The 13,566-nt window shown below is 44.2% G+C and overlaps 1 pseudogene; it reads right to left on the bottom strand.

Moving 5' to 3' along the window:
* Positions 1 to 12,239: 12,239 nt before the first annotated feature.
* On the bottom strand, positions 12,240 to 13,237 carry LOC127094032 (uncharacterized; annotated as a pseudogene).
* Positions 13,238 to 13,566: the final 329 nt, after the last annotated feature.

The raw sequence follows: 13,566 nt of genomic DNA, 5'->3' as shown, positions 1-13,566 counted from the left end.
GGTGCTCACCGGGTGAACTGCATTGAAGGGGTTGAAGCTGAGGATTTGGTTGGTAATGTTGATGAGATTCAGACTGCCTTATCAGTTGTGAAGGACCGTTTGATGAATGAGGGTGTCTACGCGGGTTGTGATGAAGCTTGTTCGGGTTGTGCAGAGTCAGATAATGGGTGTGATCAGTTGCGGGCTGGTATTCAGAGGTTGATTGACGAGGGCTGCATCCAGTTTGTCCGGGCTGATAATCGAGATCGTGGGGCAGTGTCTACTGTCACCATCTTCTTCAAACCGTCTGAAGGACGTGGGCAAAGGGTTGGTAGTACGCCTACAACGAGTGGTACCCCTGTTACCATCTCCGCACCAGTAACTGTCAACACTCCAACTACTATTGTTGTGTCAGGTGGAAGACCTGTTGTTGAGAATAGTAAAGTTGTGCCTTGGAAGTACGACAACGCCTATCGTAGTGGCAGAAGGGCTGAGAATCGGGTCAGGCCGACCAATCAGGCTCCGATAACTATTGCTGTGCCGAGTAGAACTCCCACGGTTGTGAGTCCAGTTGTGGACAATGTTGGTGGACCGGGAGGGTTTACTCGTAGTGGACGGCTGTTTGCGCCTCAACCGTTGAGGGATGCCAATGCTGAGGCATCTGCTAGATCCAAGGGCAAACAGGCCATGGTTGACGAAGAACCTGTTCAGACGGATGTGCCTGATGGCTCGTTTGAAAAGGACGTGGAGGAGTTTATGAGGATCATTAAGAAGAGTGACTACAAGATCGTAGATCAACTCAACCAGACTCCGTCCAAGATATCAATTCTCTCTTTGCTGCTGTGCTCTGAGGCACATCAGAACGCTTTGCTGAAGATGCTGAATATGGCGTATGTACCTTAGGAGATCTCCGTCAACCAGCTGGAAGGTGTAATTGCCAATGTGAGCACCAGACACGGCTTGGGGTTCACTGATCTTGATTTAACGCCTAAAGGGCGAAGCCATAACAAGGCCTTGCATATCACGATGGAGTGCAAGGGGGCTGTTTTGTCGCATGTGCTGGTCGACATCGGTTCGTCTCTGAATGTGCTGCCGAAGCAAATATTGAAGAAGATATCTGTTGAAGGGGTTGTGCTTACTCCTAGTGACCTGATAGTTCGTGCATTTGACGGATCCAAACGTTCTGTGTTTGGTGAAGTTACCTTGCCGGTGAAGATAGGTCTAGAGGTGTTCGACATCATCTTCTACGCGATGGACATTCAGCCCGCCTACAGTTGCTTGTTGGGGCGACCATGGATCCATGCAGCAGGGGCAGTCTTGTCGACTCTCCACCAGAAGCTCAAGTATGTCTGGAACGGTCAGATTGTGACCGTGTGTGGTGAAGAAGATATCTTGGTGAGTCACCTATCCTTGTTCAAATATGTCGAGGTGGATGGCGAGATCCACGAAACTTTGTGCCAGGCATTTGAGACGGTTGCTCTCGAGGGGGTGGCATGTGCTGATCAGAGGAAGCCAGGCGCTTCGATTGCTTCGTACAAACAGGCCAAAGAGGTTGTTGACTCTGGTAAGGCTGAAGGCTGGGACAAGATGGTGGACTTGCCGGTCAAAGAAGATAAATTTGGCATTGGTTATGAGCCTCTCCAAGCAGAGCAGGGTATGCAGACAGGTCCTAGTACCTTTACCAGCACTGGGCTGATGAATCACGGTGATGTCTTCGCAGCTGATGTTGAAGATGGTGACAGTGATTGTGATCTCGACTGCTGGGTTCGCCCGAGTGCACCAGGGGAGACGATCAACAACTGGACAACAGAGGATGTAGTCCAAGTTACTCTTCAAACAGAGTAATTTTCTTTTGTTTTTTCATTCTGCACAAAACCCTACGTCCTGCCCAAGGCGTAGTGGTTCATTGTAGGGCCACATCATGTTTTACAATTTTTATCATTAATAAAGGACGTTTTGCAAACAATTTTGTGATCCCTGTCTTTCTATTTTTGTTTTCACCTTTTCAAAAATAAAAAATGGCAATGTTTTTGTTTTTGTGACTTTATTGAAATCTTTTTCTAAAACAAAGCATTAAACATGCAGAAGTGATCTCACGGCATCTACTATGAACAGTTCTGTTATGGCTCAATATGATTTCAATAATCCCATCTACCAAGCTGAAGAGGAGAGTGAGGAAGACTGTGAACTCCCTAAAGAATTGGTTAGATTGCTGAAGCAAGAAGAAAGGGTCATCCAACCTCATCAGGAGGAGTTGGAGATTGTTAATCTTGGCACTGAGGAAGCCAGAAGGGATATCAAGATCGGGGCTGCTTTGAAGACAGAGGTCAAGAGCAGGTTGATTGAGATGCTGAGAGAGTATGTTGAGATATTCACCTGGTCTTATCAAGATATGCCTGGGCTGAATACTGATATTGTGGTTCATAGACTACCTCTCAGAGATGATTATCCCTCGGTCAAGCAGAAGCTTCGTAGAACGAGTCCTGATATGGCAGTGAAGATCAAGGAAGAGGTTCAAAAGCAGTTCGATGCGGGTTTCTTGTCAGTGACTACTTATCCACCGTGGGTAGCCAACATCGTTCCCGTGCTGAAGAAGGATGGCAAAGTCAGAATGTGTGTCGATTACCGGGATTTGAACAGGGCGAGTCCGAAAGATGATTTCCCATTACCTCATATTGATGTATTGGTTGATAATACGGCTCAATCCTCGGTATACTCTTTCATGGATGGTTTCTCGGGCTATAACCAGATTAAGATGGCGCCAGAGGACATGGAAAAGACGACATTCATTACACCTTGGGGCATGTTCTGCTATAAGGTGATGCCATTTGGGCTGAAGAATGCCGGTGCTACCTATCAGAGGGCAATGACGACTCTCTTTCATGACATGATGCACAAGGAGATTGAAGTGTACGTGGATGATATGATTGCGAAGTCGCAGACAGAAGAGGAGCACCTGGTTAATTTGCAGAAGTTGTTTGACAGACTGGTAAAGTTCAAACTGAGGCTGAATCCGAACAAGTGTATGTTTGGTGTGCGATCCGGGAAGCTTTTAGGCTTCATTGTCAGTGAGAAAGGGATTGAGGTTGATCCAGCAAAAGTCAAAGCTATTCAAGAGATGCCTGAACCGAAAACAGAAAAGCAGGTTCGTGGGTTTTTAGGGAGATTGAACTACATTGTAAGGTTTGTATCTCACCTAACTGCCACGTGTGAACCAATTTTCAAATTGCTAAGAAAGAATCAAGCAATCAGGTGGAATGATGACTGTCAGAAAGCTTTTGACAAGATAAAAGAGTATTTACAGAAACCTCCAATCCTGATTCCTCCAGTTCCAGGGAGACCATTGATAATGTACCTGTCAGTAACCGAGAACTCGATGGGGTGTGTATTGGGACAGCATGACGAGTCTGGTCGAAAAGAGCATGCTATATACTACCTTAGCAAAAAGTTTACCGACTGTGAAATCAAATATTCACAGCTTGAGAAAACTTGATGTGCTTTGGCCTGGGTTGCTCGCCGACTGAGGCAGTATATGTTGAACCATACTACCTTATTGATTTCTAAGATGGATCCAGTGAAGTACATCTTTGAGAAGCCGACTCTCACTGGACGTGTTGCCCGTTGGCAAATGATTTTAACAGAGTATGATATCCAGTACACGTCGCAGAAGGCTATCAAAGGTAGTGTTTTGTCAGACTATCTCGCCGAGCAACCGATTGATGATTACCAGCCTATGATGTTTGAATTCCCTGATGAAGACATCATGTATTTGAAGATGAAAGATTGTGAAGAGCCTCTTGTCAAGGAAGGACCGGATCCTGATGACAAGTGGACAATGATGTTTGATGGGGCTGTGAATGTGAATGGCAATGGTGTTGGTGCAGTGCTGATCAATCCGAAAGGTGCTCATATACCCTTTTCTGCCAGATTGACGTTTGATGTCACCAACAACGAAGCTGAGTATGAGGCTTGTATCATGGGGATAGAAGAAGCCATTGATTTGAGAATCAAAACGCTCGACATATTTGGAGATTCCGCTCTAGTGATCAATCAGGTCAATGGAGATTGGAATACGAACCAGCCATATTTAATTCCTTACAGAGATTACACCAGAAGAATACTGACGTTCTTCAAGAAGGTGAAGTTGTATCATGTCCCCCGGGATGAGAATCAGATGGCTGATGCTTTGGCTACTTTATCCTCTATGATCAAAGTTCATTGGTGGAATCATGTGCCACATGTTGCGGTGAATCGACTCGAGAGGCCTGCGTATGTGTTTGCAGCCGAGTCTGTTGTTGTTGATGAGAAGCCGTGGTACTATGACATCAAGAACTTCCTCAAAAGCCAGGAGTATCCTGAAGGTGCGTCAAAGAATGACAAGAAAACCCTGAGAAGGCTAGCTGGAAGCTTTTATTTGAATCAGGATGATGTGTTGTATAAGAGGAATTTTGACATGGTCTTGCTCAGATGCGTGGATAGACACGAAGCAGACATGTTGATGCAAGAAGTGCATGAAGGTTCGTTTGGTACCCATGCTGGTGGTCATGCAATGTCGAAGAAATTGTTGAGAGCCGGTTATTACTGGATGACTATGGAATCCGACTGTTTCAAGTACGCTCAGAAATGCCATAAGTGTCAAATTTATGCTGATAAGGTGCATGTACCACCAAACCCTCTGAATGTCATGAACTCGCCTTGGCCGTTCGCCATGTGGGGCATTGACATGATTGGGAAGATTGAGCCTACTGCTTCGAATGGACATCGTTTCATCCTGGTTGTGATTGACTACTTCACCAAGTGGGTGGAAGCAGCTTCCTATGCTAATGTTACCAAACAAGTTGTTGCCCGGTTCATCAAGAAAGAAATCATCTGTCGTTATGGAGTTCCTGAGAGAATCATCACTGACAATGGTTCGAACCTCAATAACAAGATGATGAAAGAGCTTTGCAAAGATTTCAAGATTGAACATCACAATTCTTCTCCTTACAGACCGAAGATGAATGGTGCTGTAGAGGCGGCAAACAAGAATATCAAGAAGATTGTGCAGAAGATGGTCGTTACGTACAAGGATTGGCATGAGATGCTGCCTTTCGCTTTGCATGGGTACCGTACCTCAGTGCGTACGTCGACCGGGGCAACCCCGTACTCGCTTGTGTATGGTATGGAAGCTGTCCTACCAGTTGAAGTGGAGATTCCTTCTCTGAGGGTTTTGTTGGATGTTAAGCTGGACGAAGCCGAGTGGATTCGAACGAGGTTTAATGAGTTGAGCCTTATTGAAGAAATACGGCTAGCAGCTGTGTGCCATGGGCAGTTGTATCAGAGAAGGATGAAGCGAGCCTTTGATCAGAAAGTGCGTCCTCGGAGCTATCAGACTGGTGATCTAGTTTTGAAGAGGATCCTTCCTCCCGGTACAGATAACAGGGGCAAGTGGACTCCTAATTATGAAGGTCCATATGTTGTGAAGAAGGTCTTCTCCGGTGGAGCCTTGATGCTTACAACTATGGATGGTGAAGATTTTCCGTTCCTTGTCAACTCAGATGTAGTCAAAAAATACTTCACATAAATTGACCCGCTGGACAAAAAGAATAAAAGAGTCCAGGCAAAAAAGGGCATCCCGGCGAACCAAAAAATAGAAAGAAAAGGTTCGGGCAAAATTTAGGGATAAAATGAAAAGAATTTGTACACCCGGTAAGTCGAAAACCCGCAAGGGCGGCTTAGGCAAAAATGGGTATCCCGGTGGATTGAAAACCCGAAAGGACGATCCAGCCAAAAGAGGGATTAGAGCGAAGACTACAGTCTGAGTTATCTGTACTACTTCGCGCTTCGTTGTCTGCCATCTCCAAAGATGTGATCGGTCCAGTCAGTTTTCTCAGAAAGCAAGGAAGTGGGAGGAAAACGGATGATCTGTGAGTTATAACAGAATTGGGAAATAGTGGATGTCGTGTTCACATTGCCATTAGGATAGTTTTTTCCTTTTGTGCGCAATTACCTCTTTCTAGGAATTGCTTCCTGATGTATTTGCATTTTCAGGCCCATTTTCAATCAATAAAAGTCGTTATTCAGATAAATAGCTCTCTTGTTTTTATTTTACTGTTTTGTTTGCAAAAACATCCGAATTTTTGATAAACATTGCATATAAAAACATGAAGGCTTAACAATAACTTGCAGGAAGATAAAATATTTGAAGATCATTTTGAATGTTGAGGACACTTGAGCATATCTTGTCCATGTCTCCCCTGGGGGCAGTTTGTTGTGCTGTTTTGCAGGTTATCATATGTGAAGACGTTTCCCAGCAGATCCATGGATTGTCTATCCCCAGCGGGCCTGTGTTTGCCGATTTCCCCAGTGGGTGTATTCCCCAGTGAATATTTCCCCCAATTGAGTTCCCAGTTGAGTTCGAAGTTGGATTATCCCCACTGAGTTGGAAGGATGTTGTATCCCCAGCGGAGGTGTCAGTGAAATGTTTTCCCCAGCAGTCGGGTTTGAAGGATTGTTATCCCCAGCGTGGTCGTGAGCTCTCATTCCTAGCAGGGTTGTGTGTGTCTTCTCCCAACATAGAGTCTGGTATGTTACTTTCCACACCAGAGTTTTGCTCTTCCTCAGCAGAGTGGGGTTAATGATTTTCCCCAGCTAGTCCCCGAGTGGAGCGGGTTCAAAGAAATTTATCTCCAACAGCTATCCTACCTGTGGATTGGATGAGTTTCCCGTAGTGGAATGATATTTGCATCCCTCAACTGAGTCTATCCTACTTATGGATTAGGTGGGTCGTCCCCAGCGGAGTAGCGTTTATTCCCCATAGCAAGAGTTTATCCTATTTGTGGATTAGTTGGCTCTCCTCAGCACAGTCGACTGGTTATACCTAGCAAAGTCGCGTTATTACTCCCCAGCGAGTAGTTTCACCAGAGGGTTGCTTTGTTTACTGTCCCCAGCGGAGTAGCATTGATGGTTCCTCAGCACATTCGCCGTTGGTTAGTCTTTAGCAAGGTCGCTTTGGTTATTTCCCCAAGCGGAGTCCCTGAGTGGATTGGGTCCTTTGAAGGATGTTCCCAGTGGAGTCTATCCTTTCCTCAGCAACAGTTTTGTTTCTCCAGCATGAGTGAGAAGTCGGTGCTCTCCCCGCAGAGTTTTCCTCAAGCAGAGTCTCCCCACAGAGTTGGAGCATCTGATCAGTTTGGCTTCCCAGCCAGTTTTGCATTTTGCATATAGTGATCATTGCATCCTCAAAATGCGTAGCATGTCCATGGAGCATTACGCCATAGAAAATTCAAACATATGCATTCATGTGTTCGAAACCAATCAGACCGTATCCCCGGCAGAGGCGGATTTTTGATCAACATCTGTACGGCACGTTTGCTACAGTTGCTCCTGACAGCATTCAGGATTGATATCCCAGAGAGGTTTATTTTCTCATCCGTTGGTGAAAGGAAAGCCTGTTTCTCCCCAGCGAGATCCCCGCAAGTGTTTAGCATTGCCCTGACATGTGTAGATGTCATGTTGTGATACTGATCAGTGTCATGTCAGCACCCGTGTGTGTTCTTTCTTTGGTGTCGGTAAACACCACCTTTCGGTGTACGCATCGAGTATTTCCCAGTCATTCGTTAATGTCTGGTCTTTTGTTGGTATCCGTAAACATCATCTTTCGATGTTTGTAATACCCTTATTCTTCCCCAGAAGAGTCCTCCTCTCCGTTGGTGTCGATAAACGTCGAGTTTTTCCTAGTTGTCCGTTGACAACTGGATATATTTTCTTCCCCAGTAGGGTCACCTCTCCGTTGGTTTCGATAAACGTCGAGTTTTTCCTAGTTATCCGTTGATAACTAGTTGTATCCCTTTCACCTCAGATTTACCTCTACGTTGGTTTCGATAAACGTCGAGTTTTTCCTAGTTATCCGTTGATATCTAGTTGTATTTTCCCCACAGGTCATCCGTTGATGTCTGTTTACCTCTACGTTGGTTTCGGTAAACGTCGAGTTTTTCATATGCGTCCGATGACGTATAGTTGCTTATTCCCCACAGATCATTAGTTAATGGCTGTTGATTCCCCCCAGAATTACCTTTACGTTGGTTTCGATAAACGACGAGTTTTTCCCGATCGTCTATTGACGATTGTTGGTGATATATTTCCCCATGCAGAGTTACCTCTCCGTTGGTTTCGGTAAACATTGAGTTTTTCTCAGTCGTCCGTTGATGTCTAATTGTATACCCTATTCCCCAGTCATTCGTTAATGTCTGGTTGATTCCCAGCCAGAATCCCCAGTAGAGTCGTCGGTGGACGTCCTATTCGGTTTCCGGTTGTTGTATCCTTTCCTCAGTGAAGTCCTCCCGTTCGTCCGTTGACGTCCGGTCGAGTCTTTCCCTTTCGTCCGTTGACGTCTGGTCGAGTTTTCTCCTTCTCCGTTGGTGTCGATAAACGTCGAGCTTCTCCCGTTCGTCCGTTGACGTCTGGTCGAGTTTTCTCCTTCTCCGTTGGTGTCGATAAACGTCGAGCTTCTCCCGTTCGTCCGTTGACGTCCGGTCGAGTCTTTCCCATTCATCCGTTGATGTCTGGTCACCTCTCCGTTGGTTTTGGTAAACGTCGAGTTTTTCCTGGTCGTCCCCAGTTGAGTTACCTCTCCGTTGGTTTTGGTAAACGTTGAGTTTTTCCCATTACGTCCGTTGACGTATGGTTGTACCTCTTCCATTCATTCGTTAATGTCTGGTTACCTCCCCGTTGGTTTCGATAAACGTCGAGTTTTTCCTAGTTGTCCGTTGGCATCTAGTTGTGACTGCTATTCCCATTCATCGTCTTACAATGACTGGATGTGACTGTATCTTTGAAAAAGAGAAAAAAATCAAAATCCCCAGTAATAAATATCAGATCCCAGTGGACGTTTCCGTTGGTGGATCCCCCGTATTGTGCAAATTTCTACGGTTCTTCGGTATTCAATCCCTGTTTACCCTGAAAGTCTGACAGCCGTTGTTCTCATCCATTCGGGTTCCCAGTTGATTGAATAGGGGCAGTTGTAGCACCTCAAATTTGAACCTACCATTTTGTACATTCATTTTCATATTAGGTCATTAACATTACATAGTCCACTGCATGGCATTGCATTGTCCATTTGCCCAAGTGCAAGTTCATTAAGTCAAGACTGGTTAAGAGGATCAGTCAATCAAGCAAGCAAGTGCAAATCCTATTGAAGCAAAGCCCTATGGTCGGTTCGTCAAGTTCATATGACCTAGGGATCATTTTGAAGTGGTTTGGCCAAAGATTGGATGATCAAAGCTCGACAGTCAAGCTGAATTTCATCTGAAACCCTAGAAAGTCAACTGTGGTCAACTGTGGTCAACTGTGGTCAACTGTGCCTGAATTCATGGATTTGAAGGTGGGAGATGGTTTGAAAGGCCTCATTCATGTCCATACAAGTCTCATTTGACATGTCAAAGATCAACATTGAGGAATTTGAGGTCAGAGGAAAAGTTTCCAAAAATAGTAAGTGACCTGTAATTTCAAACTAGCAAAAATGGAAAGGTCTTCTCCTCAAATTTACATCATCATACAAGCTTCAAATGGAATTTTGTCCAACATTAAAGTTGAATATCTTGCTCTCACCTTTCCAAAAAGTCCAAGAACATCCATTTCTCATGTGTGGTTGAGAAGTTATGATCAAATCATTGTCAAGAATTTTTGAACTTCAAAGTGGGATAACTTTCACACCATTTGGCCAAATTGAGTGAGGTTTCTTGCTACAATCTCCATTTGACATGAGCTATCATAATCCTTCATCACATTTCATCAAAAATCATCACACAAAAAGTCCATTTTTCAAGTGAATCAATTTGAATTTTTGGAGGGAAAAGGTGATTTTGAAAAGTAAGCATGATTTTCACTCCAAACCAATTCCAATTGCATTAAAACAAAATTTGTGACTTGCTGCAAGGGATTTTGGCACTGTTCCATTGGTCATATTTGCATAAGGGCATTTTTGCCAAATTTGCATAACATGTTCAATTCACTAATCCATTTCATTTTTGCTAATCATGTTTAGCTAGTGTGATTAACAGGTGGTATAAAGCACTAATTATAACAGAATTCTGAATCAACACATTCACAATCTCAGATCCAAACTAAAAATCTCTCAAATTCTCTCAAATTCTCTCAAACTTTTTTTCAACCTTTTCCATCGAAATTCTTGATTCTTTTTGCTTGTTCTTGTGCTAATCTTGATCTGCAGGAAGTGTTGAAGATCTGTTGAAGCAAAATAGTGGAGAATCCTTGAAGATCGTGGTTGTTGGAACCTTGCATATTCACATGGCAGTTGAGAATTTCTTCGGATTCAAGCTGTTTTGAGCTGAAGTTTTGCTGCCAAACATTCATCCAAACATCATTGAGCATCTGTTTGCACAATTGAGGCCTTGAGGAGCACGAATCAAGATCTGCATCTTCAAAGAGGTACCTTAGTTGCTATAGTTCCCTTGTGAACTTGTGTTTGCTTTGCTTGCTAGCTTGAGCATTGAGGTATAATGATCTCTTCTCCATGTAGTCTGGAAGACCTGGCCTGTTACTTGGCCAGGCACCTGTCTAAAGTCCTCCTTAAGAGGCAATGCTTGTGATTGTTTATTTTTGTCCCCAAGCAGGAAAAGACCTTTGATAAGGCAATTGACAGACACAAGAGATGTGCAATCCATCTCCTGCTATTCTGTTGAGTCGTCCCTTTGCTCACACAACTGGTGTTGATGCATTGTGGACATTAACCCAAGATCCTTGTACAGTTGTACAGTTGAGTCAGTGTCATAAGTGTAGAAGGGTTCCCGCTTTCTGAACCCACACTTCTCTTGTCTAAAGCTCTCCCAGGCCAGGGATAAGAGCTGTGAAGTCTTATCTTCACTCACCTTTCATCAGCTTCACCTTAACTCTCAATGTTAAGGTTAAGAGCTAACATCACCCTGATACAGTTGGATTGCCTTTGCATCCTAACCCTTGTGTGAGCCCACCTTGTGTGTATATAGTGTGTGCTATTTGTGATTGTTTGCTTTGCTTTGCCTGTGCTGATAGGATAGCTTGCTCCCTGTGCAAGTTAGCTAGAAACCTTAACTTAGGGATGATTTGCATGATAACATCTAGGCTCGAGTCGTAGTCTCCCTAGTTGTGTCTCCCTCTGTTATCTGGTTAGGCTAGTCCTTTGTCCCTGCGTAGGGGAACTACGTCGCCCTGATCCTCATACCAGATGAGGTACGTAGGCAGGAGATGAGCTGATCTCTCCGGGCGCCCATTTTGTTTTGTCTTTACGTGTGTTAGGAGATGGATGTAAGCCCAGTGATTGGCATTCCGTATCCTCTTGTTGTGTGCTTGGAGTCCGGTATAAGTCCATCAAGTGGCATCTGGTTTCCGGTGTGGGTGTGTTTTGGTTCGGAATCTGATGTAAGTCCAGCGATTGGCATTCGGATTCCACGTTTTCCTGAGTCTGTTTTGTTTGTGTGCGTGAGCCGAGCTACGAATGCTCTGATTCTTCTTAGTCCAAGAAGATACGTATGCATAGGATGCGACATCCTAGCGAGCATGTTTTCCCCCGTCCGAACTACTTTGACTCTGATGTCTATGCTTGATAGACTAAGTAGGCCCGGGATGCGATATCCTGCCGAGTCAGTTTTGTTTGTTTTCTTGTGTCTCTTTCAGCCTGTGTTTGTTTGTTTATGAGCAGTGTTTTAGCAACCATATTCCTTTCTTTTGTGCGTGGATCCCGTCGAGTACGACGGATGCGTAGGGGTGCTAATACCTTCCCTTCGCATAACCGACTCCCGATCCCATTCTCTTTGGTCGCGAGACCATGTCTTTTCCAGGTTTACTTCGAGCGTTTCCTTTCCCTCTTCTGGGATAAATAACGCACGGTGGCGGCTCTGTTGTTTTCGTTTCCCGCCGGTTTTTCGCGTAATGCGACAGTTATGTTTGATTGGGAAAGTACTTGAATCACACCGAGAATGATTTAATCGGGTTTGGAAATTATTTAAAATTTATTTTGAAATGGACTTTGAAGTTGTGGAAAGTTGGAATTTGATTTGAAATCAAAGTGAAATAATGACCTTAATCACTAACCTTGGCAATTAGTAATTAATCATATGAATCAAATATCCTAAAAAAAAAATTAAATTGAATTTGGAATGGTTTAAAAGGTTGATTTTTAGAAATTAAAAAAAAGATTTGATTCATCAAACTGTGTAAACGTTTCAAGCAAATCTAGATTTCGATTTTGAATAATCAGCTTAGAAGAAACCTTCAAAACCCTTGAAAACAAATCCATATCCAACTCCTTAGAAGAAACAACTTTTATCAATAGAAAGGTAAAGCACGTCGGCGTAGGCTTGTTAGCACCAGCTAAAGCAAACTCATAAAGCTCAACAACATCCTTAATCATTCTCCTCTTACAAAACCGTCCCAAAACCTTAACAAAAGTCTCCACTTCCATCTCAAATCCAGCACTTCTCATTTCAGCAACAACCTTCCAAAATCGATCTATCGTATCCTCCCTCTGTCCTTGGAAAACCTGAACCCAGAGGCTTCTGACTATGGGAAATAGAAGAATGTCGTTTCAAAGCAGACAAAACATCCTCTGATGTACTTCGAATTTCAGATCCAAACACAGTAGAATCCCATTGTTTTAACCATAATAGTACCTGTCTCGCGATTTGTCTGTTCGTCACTAAGAAGATCAGTGAATGATTTTGGAGCATATCTATCTACCCAAAGTTTTTTCATGGAGCGTTAGTGTTTCAGGAACATCTACAACACTTTGACTTTCAGAACTAGCTTCCAAGGTCTTAGTAAAAGTCTCTTCCTCCAGCCTTTCAAACAGAACACTGATCGGTTCTAAAGCAAGATCAGAAGAAAAATCTCCGCTATTCAGCTTCGTAGCTCGATCTTCACCATAGTACCTATCTAGCTTAATATAAACCCTGTCTCCATTAGGTGCAGTCACCGGCATAACTTCACCATCAATCTCCGATGCAAATCGCGACAACGTCTTTTCCTTGGAGAATATCACTTCTTCAGCTCTAACTGGAGAAGGAGGAGGAGAGTACCTAAGCCAATCCTCGTCCGCGGGAGGATCTTCAGCTCTAACCCTAACTTTCTCTCTCTTTTCAACATCGGCAGAATCCAAATCCAAATCGGAACTCGGATCCGAGCGAGAACGCTTATGGCTGTTGAATTGGGGTTCGGAAGGAAAAACGAGGTCTGGTGGTGATTGGATTTTGATGGAGAAACGGCGGTAGAGATCTGAAATCATGTTGAGGTGATGAACGGAATGGTGATTTGGTGATTACGGAAATTGTGAGGTTCCGTGGCGGATGCGATATGATGAACAGTGAAGCGGAGGTTGGAGACGGAGGTGTTTAACGGTGATTTTGGTGAAAGGAGAGGAACAGTTGTGAGGTTTTTGGTGGTGTGAGTATGGTGGACAGAGGGTTGAAGGCGCGACAGTTGGTTTCGTTGTGGTGGATGACGAAGGAGGCGGGTAGGTTAAGCGGTGTGAAGGGTGAGCGTCGTTTGTGGTTAGGGAGAAGGTGAGGGATCTGGAAGTGAGATGTGGGTGTGGTAGGTGGCGTTTGAGAGAGT

Source organism: Lathyrus oleraceus, chromosome 6, assembly GCF_024323335.1.
Source record: "Lathyrus oleraceus cultivar Zhongwan6 chromosome 6, CAAS_Psat_ZW6_1.0, whole genome shotgun sequence".
Lineage (NCBI taxonomy): Eukaryota > Viridiplantae > Streptophyta > Magnoliopsida > Fabales > Fabaceae > Lathyrus > Lathyrus oleraceus.
The sequence above is the reverse complement of the archived record's forward strand: the minus strand, read 5'-3'. Positions and strand labels throughout refer to the sequence as shown.